Raw genomic sequence first — 12934 nt, forward strand, 5'->3', positions numbered from 1 at the left:
TAAATTCCAATTAAAATATTTCCAACTCTCTTGATTAAGTATTTTCTTTAAAGCTATTATTTATCATAATCTAACAGCACATTGCACTAGACTGATGCTTGAACTGCCCAGAATCTCCCTATGTGAAAAAGCTGCTCCTGAACCCTGCCGCCAGCAACATATCATTCAAAGTGACTGCCTTGGAGCCAGCATAGGAACAATGCAACTGTGTTCCGGACCCATGCTGGGCGAGTCCCAGGCCTGACCTAGGAATCTGGAGTTTGGCACTGAGAGCCAGAGAGACTGAGAGGGCCGTTAAGGCTGAGTCACACAACTGCAATGTTCTAGGAAGGAGATCCAGGATCCCTGGTGACCGAGGTCCCTAAGAATTGGCTTGATCTGAAATTGGTTGCAAGAAATTCCAAAAGACCAGCCAGAAACAAATCAATCAAAAAACTGCGAGGGCATGAGCCTGATCAGAATAGAATTTCACACCTCCTTACGCAGGAATAAGAAGACCACTTAGACGTTTTATCACCATGCTCATCTCCACCACACAAACCGCGCCAGGCAAAACTAACCAGTCACACTTAACACTGCTGAACTGTATACTTAAAAAAATGGTTAACATGATAAATTTCACGGTATGTGTTTCTTACCATCCCCCCCAAAAATATACAAAAATTAACTTGCTTGCTAAAAATATAGTATCATCCAGTTCAGATTCTCTGTTTCCAACTGATGAAAACTGAGCAAAATGTCTTGGTTATCACAAAGAGATGAGGCATGGAATGTGGCCCTGAGTAATGATAAAATTTAGTATTGAAATTGATAGACATTAGCAAGTGGTATGCTGGTAAATATTTAACCACCAGCTCAAACAACACAATATGCCTGTTTATAGAACTAGTTGGTTTCCATGGTAAAAAATATTCCCACCATGGTCCATGTCAGAGTTGGAAGAGATGAAGAGATGGGCACAGTCAGCTCTCACGAGCAGGACAGGGCAGAAGAGAACCTCTACTAATGTCTCCTGTGTCTTCATTTCATTTGTTTCAAGTTCCAAATATATTGATGTAGGAAAAGGAACAGGGAACTAATAGTTTTAAAGTGCCTATTGTGTGCCAGACACATGTCAATTGATCTCTTTTCAAAATATCATGTGTACCATTGAATTGTACTTCAAACGCTAAATTTATGGTATGCGAATTATATCTGAATTTTTAAAGATGTTATGTATAGCTACTCATCATAGAATTGACTAAATTTCTGGATAGATTTTTTTTTCCTCATAAAAATTCTTTTAAATTCTCCCAGATGAAAGATTACAGACAATGAGAAGGCGGTATCTTTATCATCATCCACTGTTGCTATCTGAAGGCTTATCTAAATTGAATGCTACTGTAGATTTACAGTGTTTACCTTCAGAACACAGGTGACAGAAGGGTAAAACGGAAATTTCTGCTGGAAGCTGAGAGGCAAAGTGTGGTCTGTGTAGTTGTCAGCTCTTCGTCTCTCACAGAAACATGTTGGTATTTACAAAAGATTACTGATCCCAGCAGGAACGACAGTAAACAGCTCTGCCACTTATGTTTCAAAAGTACTGATGATGTTATGGAACATGAGGACTTCAAATTCCAATCTGCAGGCCAATTTTATTGTATTCAAAACTAATTTCAGAAAGTTATATCCTTAAATATCCATTTATATCAGGAAGTTCTATCCATTAAAATAATTACTTAAGTTAGAACACCAATATCATAGAATTCTGGAATGGAGCATGCTTACAGGTTTCTTGTGATATATTCCTTTTACAGATAAAGGGAATAATTTAATCAGACCACTTCTCTTTTCATTCCTGGTTCCTGGACACTAGCTCCCACCTCACTGCACTGCCACATTGGGCTGAAATTCAGAACATTTATGTCTTACAGAATTCCCACCCTAATGTCTAGTTCTAGAAACATCAGCTCTCCTTAATGGAATTATCTCTACTTTACAAGTTTTCATTGTATCCAGATAGTTATATCATTAAAAAACAATGCCTGGACCGGACTACATCTTCTTTCAACTGTTTGTCTCCTACCATTGGTGACACTTAAAACTGTTATGTGGAATCTAGTGTCCACAGTTTTAACTGTTTGATTTCATATATAAACTGACATATATTTCCCCAGTGTTTTTGTTTGTTTGTTTTTGTTTCTGGTTTTTTTGCTCTGGTTTTGCCTTTAACAGAATTGCATTTGCCATTAAAGTGTAGTGAAGTCAACATTGACACATGTTGTCATCAGGAAAAGGAAAACTTTCAGATTCCAACCACAGTATCACCAGTAGAACTAGCAACAATAATATCTAAAGCTAATGGAGCACTGTGGTATGGGCTTTAAATGAATTATAATTTAATTATCACAATTTCAAAAGTAGGAGCTATTATTAATCCCATTTCTCATTTGAGGAAATTGAGCTAGGTGAAGGTAGGTAACTTGCCTAAGCTACTACTAAGTGTTGCAGTCACACTGGACTCAGGTAACCATTTCTAGAGCCTCAGGCCTTTAACAACTAGGCTACCCTACCTTTATCTGTTTGACATATTTTAAATGCTGAAGGGGAACAAATAAAGAACAGAAGAAAATTTTTTTAAATGGTAGCAGTAATGAGGGTCATATTTTTCTTTTCCAAAAATAATTAAATGTGAGGAGAGACCATATTCTAATACATTTTTTGTTTATGGCGGACAGGAGTAGGCAATATAAATGGGATCATTCAGTGAAATTATAATTTTTTAAGGTTCACTGTGTAAAAGTCTGATGGTAACTCATACTGGATAGTTAGTTGGTATTAAATAAATATTTTAAAGAGTTTTAACACATTTTATAATGAGTTAAAAACTAAGTTTCCTACAAATTAGTGAAACTGAATTATAAATTCTTTCTTCAATGTCTGTTGAAATTAGCCTTTTGTGTTAGCACCACACATTTTGTTAGCACAGCGTTCAGAAGGTAGAGATGATGTTCATAATGCAGGCTGTTGAAATCGTGTTACCATAACGCAGACTGTCCTTGTTCTAGTCATTTTCTTTCTAGGAAACTGACCACAGCCCACTTGAGTCCTGCTTATTGTGTCCTTGGGGATGCACAGGGAGGGATGTGAGACCTCTCTCTCCTCTACTTCAGCCTGACCATCCATCGCCCAATCTTTTTCAAGTTCTGGAAAGAGGTTTTCGAGTCAGTGTTGAAAAGAACTGCTTAAATTCTGACCCCTGAGCCAGACCACATGGCTATGTGGTCTCTCCAGGCCTTCCCTTCCTCAACTGCCTATGACAATAACACCACCAGTATCATCTAGAGCTTGTGTGGGTTAAATGAGAAAACGGGGCAAATGTCCTGCCAAATAGCAAGCCCCCCACACATGTGCTCTCTGCCTTCTAGGCTGAAAATTGGGGGCAAATGCTCCTCCCTGGCTCTTAATCATTTTCAGGTCAAAGACCCTTTTGGGAATCGGGGTTGGATGGTGGGGAGAGGGGGTTCTTAAGGACCCGTTCTGCAGAGAAAAGCAGGTTCGTCCACTCAAAATGTGGCAAATAATTTCACGGGTTTCAAGAAACCTGGGGGAGACTTCCCAAGGGCTGCCTGGGGCTCCACAGACCCATGGCTAACCCCCAGGACAGGGCAGAATCCCTAAAGAGGAACCACGACAGTAAATGGAAAAATCAAAACAAAACAAAACAAAAACAGTAACAAAGAGACCAGGAGGTGGAAGATTAAAGGAGGGAAAATAAAGGGCAAAAATGTGGAAACTCGGTCAGGGCAGAGAGACCGTAGGAAATGTGCATCCCTTGGCAGCCTCAGTTGATACACTTACTAGTCGAGGATTTCAGCAATTTGAAGAGTGCTTAAATCATTAACGGTGGCCTCAGAAACACTTGACAACAAAGTGCATGCTAATCCAAAATATAACTAAGTCATAAAAGCCAAACTGACCTTCCAGATGCCGAGGATGTGTCACTGAAGTCAGTCCATGCCCAGCCCCTGGCCCTGCGCGGTACTGACGAGGCCGCACCTCTGCGCCTGGCTTCGCCCGCTGTTCACAATGACGGGATCGCGGTTTCTGGACGCTTCTTGGAACCACGTTCACAAACAAATTAGCCCAAGTATTTACTGCTTTCCCAACTCAGAGGAAATGATTCTGTTTAAAAAAAAAAAAAAGACACAGAAAAGAAGCGTCAATCTCAAAGTCAAGCAGGAGCTCTCAGTGGCCTTTCTCCCGCTGCTCTCCTTGCTCGGTGTCAACCCTGGTTCAGGGGCACATTTCTGGCATATCTGCTGTTTTCCTGCTTTTCTCTCTTTCCTGATGTTAGCCCCCAAACCAAAGGAAGGGGCTGCTTTAATGTGCGCTCCCAGGGTGGAGTCAAGCAGGCCCCAACACTCTGCAGGGTCCCCTCTGGCTCTCACATGACCCGTTTCCTGTCTCCAGCCATAAGTAGAATTCTCTGTCAGCGAAGCCACCAGGATGGGCTGTCCCCAAGTTTTATATTTCAACACAGTGACTCTCCACTAGGGGCAATTATGCCCCCAGGAGTTGTTTGGCAATGTCTAGAGACATTGGTGGGGAAGGGGGAAGGGGTTGCTATTGGCATCTATTTGGTAGAGTCCAGGCATGTTGCTGAATATCCCCCAATACAGAGGACAGCCCTCACGACAAGTTATTAGGCCCCAAATATCAACTGTGTCAAGGTTGAGAAACCCTGCTCTAACCCCACAGTTAGAATATGGAAATTTGCTAAGGTTATGCTAAGGATGATGAAACAGGCATCATGGGTGTTTGGTGTGGTCCTTAAGACAGCTCCACCAGTCTTGGATCCTCCGCTTCTAGACTTAAAATACATGACAAAAATAAGGCCCCTATTTGTTTAAACTGTCGTTATCAGAGGTTTACGCTACGTGTATATCCCTACCCCAAACCCTGCTCTGGAAGAGAAAGGCTTCATTCCAGACAGAAGATCTCTAGTGCCAGCAACCCGGCCTCTCTTGGTTAAACCTCTTGTTTTTGGAGCTCTCCTCTTGGCTTGGACCTTTCTAACTCAGATCTGCCTTCTGGAATATTCTGCTCCACATTATGTATGGCCTGTTGGGTGATCTTCTGACCTACTGTTTGCCCTAAAATCTTTGCTCCATTTCCCTTCCTGTGATTTCTTCCCTAGTCTTATTTACCTTCCTGGTTCTGATACCATTCTTCAACCACAATGATAAATGACTGTATCCCCATCAAGGACGCTCTTCTGGTTCTCAGGATTGGGACTAAGACATAGAGTGAGGTACAAGAGTGGAAAATTTAAGGGTGCACTCACTCTCAGACAGTGCAAGCAAAAGATCAGTTTGTTAGAATAAGTACCTCCTTAAGTTGTCTTACCAGCCTGACCTATTGGCCCTTCCCCCCAAACTTCTCCAGCCTTGCCCCCAATACCAATTTCTAGGATGGATCTGACCTTCAATTTTAGTGTTTTCAAACTGCAGTTTGTGACCACTATCTTTTAGTGAAATGCCTATAATGAATAGGATATTTTGAAAGATGATATATTACAGAACAGAAAACACTGGAAAGCATCCATTACACAGAAAGCATTCTTTACATAGTAGGGGAAGTATTGTTACCTTTGTGAAAGGTTTTGTTCTTTGCTCCTGGCTCGATTGAGGTTTTTCATCTTCCATCTACCACAGTAGCTGTCTACTAAGTTTCACCTACAAATTTAGCTTTAAAATGCTTACAGGATATTTATCCTATTAGCTACAAGGAACTTATATATCTGCTGTATAATGATTCCCAAAGTCTAAAGTTGTTCACACTAATGAAGTGCTTTACAAAAGTATAGGCCAAATTCTCAGAAGTGCTGACAGCTTCCTTTATCCTTATATTACAGAAGATTGTTTATCTTCTTAAGACAATTAAGACAATTTCTAGGTTTTGTGATCACAGAGTAGGTCAAGCCTGTATTTTCATATGAGGAGCTTCTGGGAATATCAATCTAGTTTCCAAAATCTGATTTCTGAAAGAGCTATGCCTCAACTCTTCTGATAGTTAAGGTTTTTGTCAGCACATGTAGAAAACATAAAAAGCATCTGGGATTCTTAGAATGACTTATAGTAATAGCAACCTCTGTTTCTACTAATGTTTATATTGGTCCTAAAACTTTTGCAAGGGTTTATTAGAGCTTATGCAGTCTATGTCACCTGAGAAACCACATCATAGAAAGCAGATACAGATCTAGGAGCCATCTATTGTAATTCCCTATAAAGAGTGAAACAAACAAAATAAGATATTTAACATAAGGCCTTAAGACTACAACCAAGACAAGGAAGTAGAAAAAAGTATATGTAATTGCAAATGCAGCAAATATATCAATGAGTTATCCAAATAGCTGATGGAAGGGAGAGTACATCATTGGTTTGTTTGTAAAATGATGCCTAATGGAGCTCATTTATCACTTGCACTGTGGCATACTATGGCCAGTACTGTCCACACAAAGTAACCAGGGACAAGAAGGTACAGAGAATCAAGAGAACATTTTCTTAATTTGGATTTCCAACCTTCAAAGCCCTTTAGGGAATATTCTGTTTAGTCCCTCAATAGCAATTGCTTGCTGCCTTGGAACACTGTGGGTTCTCAATGATTGTGCATAGAAGCAATGAATGAATGCTTGACCAAAGATATGCAAATTTAGACACATTTTTGACCCTTCACAGAGCAGGCTACTTACAAAACCAAGTCTATTTTTAAAATCCAAAAAATATGTCCAGTGTCATGGCTCAGTGGTCGAGCATTGACCCAGGAACCAGGAGATCAAGGTTTGATTCTGCCTGGGTTGTGGGCTCGATCCCCAGTAGGGGGCATGCAAGAGACAGCCAATCATTGATGTTTCCATCTCTCTCTCTCCCTCTCCCTTCCTCTCTCTGAAATAAATAAAAACATATTTAAAAATTAAATTAAATTAAAAATCCAAAAAATATTTGCAGAACTATCTTTTTCATTCATTTTGTGTCACACAGGCATTCAGAAGGTTGAGGTTTATATATTTTGTATTCACTTTATATTAATACATTGTTACTGGTGACTGCTCTGTAGACTCATTGCATTTGAAGCCACTTGAAAAATAAACCTTTTATCTTTCAAAAAGAAGTTTTGTTTTGCCAAGAGTAAAACTCTTAAACACAAACACATTACCAATGGACTTTTCTTTAATGATGTTCCAAATGTGATTCCTTTGCTTGTGTTATTTCTATTTTATGCATTTGTATGTAAATTGTACTTTATGGAATAAGGCAGATGTGGGAAAATTTTTTCCTTGCTCTCTTCATGGTTTCCCTTGTTTTCTTCCACACTAGAGAATTTATGAGGATGATGGTGCGAAAATCCTTCCCATGGCGCCAAGTGGCCTGGCGTGACTACAACCTCCATATTTAATTTATCAAACATTTACTCAACATATGCTGAGTGCTTCACACATTAATTGGGAACCTAGGAGTATCCTAGGTGCTTCACAATACTAACTTTGAGGTGCCTCTTATTAGCCAAGCATCAAAATAGGATTAGATACTGTCCGTAGCCTCACGAAGTTCACACTAATTAATCTACCACCACATATGACCTTTGAAAAAAGTGGTTAGATCTTTTCCTGCTCCTGCCATGTTTCCTTACTTCCCATTGAATAGGTTCTGAGATATCTCAGTTTTAGAAACCAGTTCCATTTGTCCCCTGATTGGGTGGTTCCCATTGTCTTCAAAATGTCTTGGGGTTATGATCATACAAGCCCTAATAAGAAATGAATTCTTCAGAATTGTCAACATGAAAAGGCAAGTAATTCTGTACTTGATTTCAATGTGTGAAACCTCAAATGTCATTTTTCTAGCTCTCTAGGTTTCAGTTTCCTCCAGTGTAAACAAGGCTGGACTAGGTGGTGCTGAACCACTCCAGCTCTCATTCTAGAGGTCTACTTACACAGACCTGTGTGGTCATTGGGCACTTATACATAACAATCCAAGAAACAAGTTTGGTGAAACCAAACTTCAAAAAGTCCCTGTCTTACAACATATTGCCATGTCTATTCCCAGGCACTAGTTCTTTTCTGGTCATGAAAGAATTAATGTATTAATGTAGTCTCCTTCTTAGCATTTCACATTATCTCTGATGACATTTAGGCTAAAAAAGCCATCGAAGGATTCCAAGAGAAATATGAAAACTTGTGCAGGGACTAGGCAAAGGGCTTCAACCACAGTGTGCATATGGATGTGTTTATGTCAATTCACTCATATGCATGTATGTCTCTCTGCACAGCTCTACACTTATGCTTTTATGTGCACATGTATATATAGTATGTTGTACGCTAAGTGTCAGGGTTGGGTTAAATGCTCTATGTACGTTTTTCACAGAGAATAATCCTCACAACAAACCTACAAAACAAATATTATTTGTCCCATTTTCCAGATTTAAAAAATAGAGTTTAGAGATGGAACATAATTTGTCCAGAGTCACCAGTGAGGAAGTGACAAAGCAAGAATTCAAACTCCAGTTTATCCAGCTCTGAAGGAAGGACACCAACAATTTATACACATAGAGAGAGAAATGTCATGAGACTTATAAATTGTTGGAAACTGAGTTGGTAAGAGATGATGGTAGGAATGTTTGTTTCAGTAAGAAAATCTGCCAGTCCTGGAAGTGTAATTTGCCTCCACAATATTGCATTGAAACTCTACCATCCTTATGCTGATAAAGAAGGCATCTCTGTTAAACTAACCAGAATTGGAATACATTCATTAGAAAACTACATACTACATAAAATACATTGCTCACTAATTAATAATTTTCCTCCTTTGGAGCAAGAATGTTACAACTAACAAAATAACTGTAGAATAAGGGAAAACTAACATCTAAAAAAGCATTAACCAGAAACTTTAATTGTAAGGGTTCCCTCACCATATACTTTATTTAGTGAAAAATGATAGCAATTCACATTTTATATCTTCAGATGCCAACGCACAAAATAATAGCAAAATCTAGGTGTTATATGAAGCATCATGTATACAGTGCTTTTTTGTTATTCTGAAAAATATATATAAATAAATATAAAATATATGTATATATAAATACATAATATGTATGTGTATAAATTAATGGATTTCTTTGGATAATTGTGTCTTGTTCACCTCATTTATCTTATCCCCTGAGTATCTTGAGATATCTAAACAATGCTATTAAATTAACAATGAGCAAATTTGAATTTTCCTATGTAATGTATTATTACCAATTCAGGCCTTTCATAATATCCTGCTCAGGGTTAGTACGCCTATTTTGTGGGGCCAAGAATTCAATGCAATTTTAATGTTAGTCCAAGAAACATGCCATGTATTCCATACAATATCTGATGTGTTTAACTTTCTATGCAATTGTGTTTGTATTGGTTACTGACAGAGATTTACCTAGCCATAAACATTGTATTTGAAAATAAGAAATAATTTTTTAAATTAAATGTTTTACCTTCCAAGTTATTGAACCAGCTTCCAAAAGACTTTACCTTTCAGAAGTATAAAATAAAATGTAAACATATACATCAACTTAATATGAAGTCTAGTTAACCAAAGAGTTGTGTTCTACCTGTTTCTCCAACTCGAAAAGGGTTGCTCCTACCAGCTTCTGTATTAGGTTTTCATTGTTTATATCAGAGTTTCTCAATAAGAGGTAGAGCTACAAGTGAGGATCTGTCATATTGCTATCCATCCCTTCTCAAGAATTTTGGAATCTTGAGGTTGGAGGGAGTGGGCATATATATCTTAAAGTATAGTATATAGAATATAGTCAATAATATAATAACTATGTATGGTTCCAGGGGGGAATCACTTCATAAATGATCTAACCACTATGCTGTACACCTGAAACAAATATAATACTGAATGTCAACTATAGTTGAAATGTTAAAAATAAAAAAAATTAAATCCTATTGAGTATAATAATAAATTTTTTAAAATGTTTTTAAATTAAATTACAGGTTATAAAATTGGCAATATCTCAACTGATGTCAATATTCACAGATAAATTTTAAGGTTTCAACTAGGAGGCAGAGGACATAACATTTCTAGGCAGCCATCACATTTTTGTTTATTTTTAATAGCCATGAGCATACATGGATTTAACAAGAATTAATTTTTTGAGAAACATGGCTTTAGATGACTTTTAAATCAGCCCTACACATTCTCTGTACTGTGACTTACTGTTTAGGCTCTGCACTTTGACTGCTGAACATACTATCGGATGCTAACTGGGCTGCTTTTCTTTTCACCCTCAGAGCTTGGCAGGAACTCTGGGAGTGCTGGCCAGGTGGAAACTGCATTTTACTGAAGAATCCTTAGGTGATCCTAAAACCCTCCTGAAAACAAAAACAAAATCAAACAAAAAACAAAACAAAAAAACAGTAGTTCAGGAGTAGATTACAAAGATAACATCTGCTCGGGGAAATAAATCTTTGAGACACCCTCTGATGAACAAATCTCTGTGTCACTTGAAAGTGAAAGGAAAATGATGTCTAAAAGCCAAAAAAAAAAAAAAAAATCACAAATGTTTTGATTCCTAGTATACAGTGCTGTGCTGGGCTTGGACCAGCTCAAACATACTTGCAATGAACAGCTCAATAGCTTAAGATCAGTCATGATGGAAGTCTTTATACCACAGAAATTATCAAATGCTACAAATCGATCCCCTCGCCTTCACCTCCAAACATGATTGTTAACATTTACTAACGTTTATGGAAACAAGGAGGACTGCTCAAGGGCCTTTGTTTTTTAGTCTTCCATGTACTAAGAGTGCCATGGTTTATTGTTTATTTCATTCAATAAGTTTCTCCATTGTATTTATGGTGGAAATTTGTTTTCAGTCTGAATGAAATGGTGTCCCTACAATATTGTGCAGTGGTTTAAGGATTAAATCTATACTTTTATGCCTGGCAGGGAAAGGTCTTAGATAGTATAAGGTAAGAGTATTCAGCCAGGCACTACCAGCTGGTTCTAGGCTCTCAGCTTTTAATATGTGCAGATATCCCCTGTAGAGGTCCAAAATTCATTGAAATGTGATGGTCACACTCACATATCAAGTCTCCCTCAACCTTTTGGCCCTTGCCTTTTGAGATTCATTGTATCCCTTCTTTCACCCTTAGTCATAAAGTCATGATGGGAATTGTTTATTCATCTCTCTCTCCTTTTTTTTAATAAACTTTTTTTTTTTTTTTAAGAAGAGGTTCTGTGTTGTTTTTTTAAATATATATATATTTTTATTTCAGAGAGAGGAAGGGAGAGGGAGAGAAAGAAATAGAAACACCAATGCTAAGAGAGAGTCATTGATTGGCTGCCTCCCTCATGCCCCACACTGGGGATCCAGCCCAAAACCAAGGCCTGTGCCCTGACGGGGAATCAAATAATGACCTCCTGGTTCATAGGTCAATGCTCAACCACTGAGCCCTGCTGGCTGGGCCATCTGTCTATTTTTAACAGCCTTATTAAGATATAATTGATATACAAATCAACACAATCCTGGACAAATTGGAGGAAAATGTTAGGAACTAATAAGAAAGCTGTGTCCTGACCACAATCACAACCACACCTGGAACACTGTGTGTAGTTGTGCTGCATCCTCAGGAAAGCCAGCAGGGGGTGATGGGCATCCCACAGCAAACCCAGATGCATAAAAGAGATGCCTGAGGTGCTGACAGAGGCCAAGGTACTGGGAGAGACGGCCTCCGAGGACTGGAATCAGAATGACAAGGGAGAACCAAGATCAACAGATCCGGCCTCACTGGGGTAAGGAAACTTAGGACAAATGAAGGGGATATGAATTCAAACAACAGGTGGTAAACTTATGGGAACTTTCAGCCTAATAGGTAGTGTTAGTTGAATCAAAGAGTTAAATAAATTTAAAAAGTTGCCAAAGATACAAAGGAAGAAAGAACAGTTCCAACATACTCTTCATCTCTGAGGAGGGATTTAGAATAAATCCCAACCTCTTCTTAAGCTACACTTCTCCTGCCAGAACCCCACAGATCACGACCCTGATGCATAGAGAAATTCCTGCAGTAAGTATGTGGAAATGCAGGTCACCCTTTCCTGGAACATAAAGTGAAGAAACACTATCCAGAATTAAAAGCAGTCTTTGTTACCCCTAGAAATGATGACAATCCAACACTTCTTCATACGTGAGTAATGCAAGATTTCTTTCCAAAGTCAACAATCAACCACAAACCCTTGGCTGGCCCAGGAAAGGTTTAAAGGCTTGAAAATAGTAGGACAGGCTTATAAGAGCAAGTGTTCCAGCTCACATGCCCACACAAGTCTAATCTCTGCATTTAGGAAAAATGACCCATATGTAGTCCAGGACCACATTTTATTCTACTTAATGCATTGCATAAATTATCTCTCATATCTGTTAAGTTATGTACTGTTTATCCCTCTAAGTAGCTTAATCTGCACGCTGGTACATATTATCCACGCAGATCTTTCTGTTCCCATTAAAATCTGATAAGAGCAGAACATACCAATTGGATGAAATTTAGGGTGATGTAACCTAAATGCCCATGAGCTGTATTTTTAAGGTCTTCACCCAGAGAGAGCAGAACACAGGAAGAGTTAGCTCCTGTTTGCATATGACAAAGCTAGAGTAAAGCAAGGCCAGGCAACAGAGCCAAATGTATGTTAGGTTCCTGAAATCCAGTGGAGTTAAGCAATTTAATGCTCTGGCCCAAAATGTTTCCTGTTGGCCCTTTGGCTGATGACACATTGTCTAATAGGGTGGCAACAGAGAAAATGAGTGCCTCCAAACCTTCATCTACCAGCAAAAACAAGATTACCATTTCATTCTCCAGTTGCATCTAAGGCGTGGTTCTCAAATTTCACTGCACATTGGAAACCCCTGGGGAGTTTTA

General features: G+C 38.6%; 1 long non-coding RNA gene across 1 annotated transcript in view; it reads right to left on the reverse strand.

Moving 5' to 3' along the window:
• Nucleotides 1–4078: 4078 nt before the first annotated feature.
• The window catches only part of LOC107540339 (uncharacterized), a 37599-nt gene continuing 28743 nt past the window's right edge, over nt 4079–12934 (reverse strand). Inside the window, exon 4 of the long non-coding RNA XR_001603499.2 lies at nt 4079–4164. This is a non-coding gene — a long non-coding RNA (uncharacterized LOC107540339). The remainder of the gene's footprint in view (nt 4165–12934) is intronic.

This window comes from Miniopterus natalensis, chromosome 10 (assembly GCF_054644295.1).
Source record: "Miniopterus natalensis isolate mMinNat1 chromosome 10, mMinNat1.hap1, whole genome shotgun sequence".
Classification (NCBI taxonomy): domain Eukaryota; kingdom Metazoa; phylum Chordata; class Mammalia; order Chiroptera; family Miniopteridae; genus Miniopterus; species Miniopterus natalensis.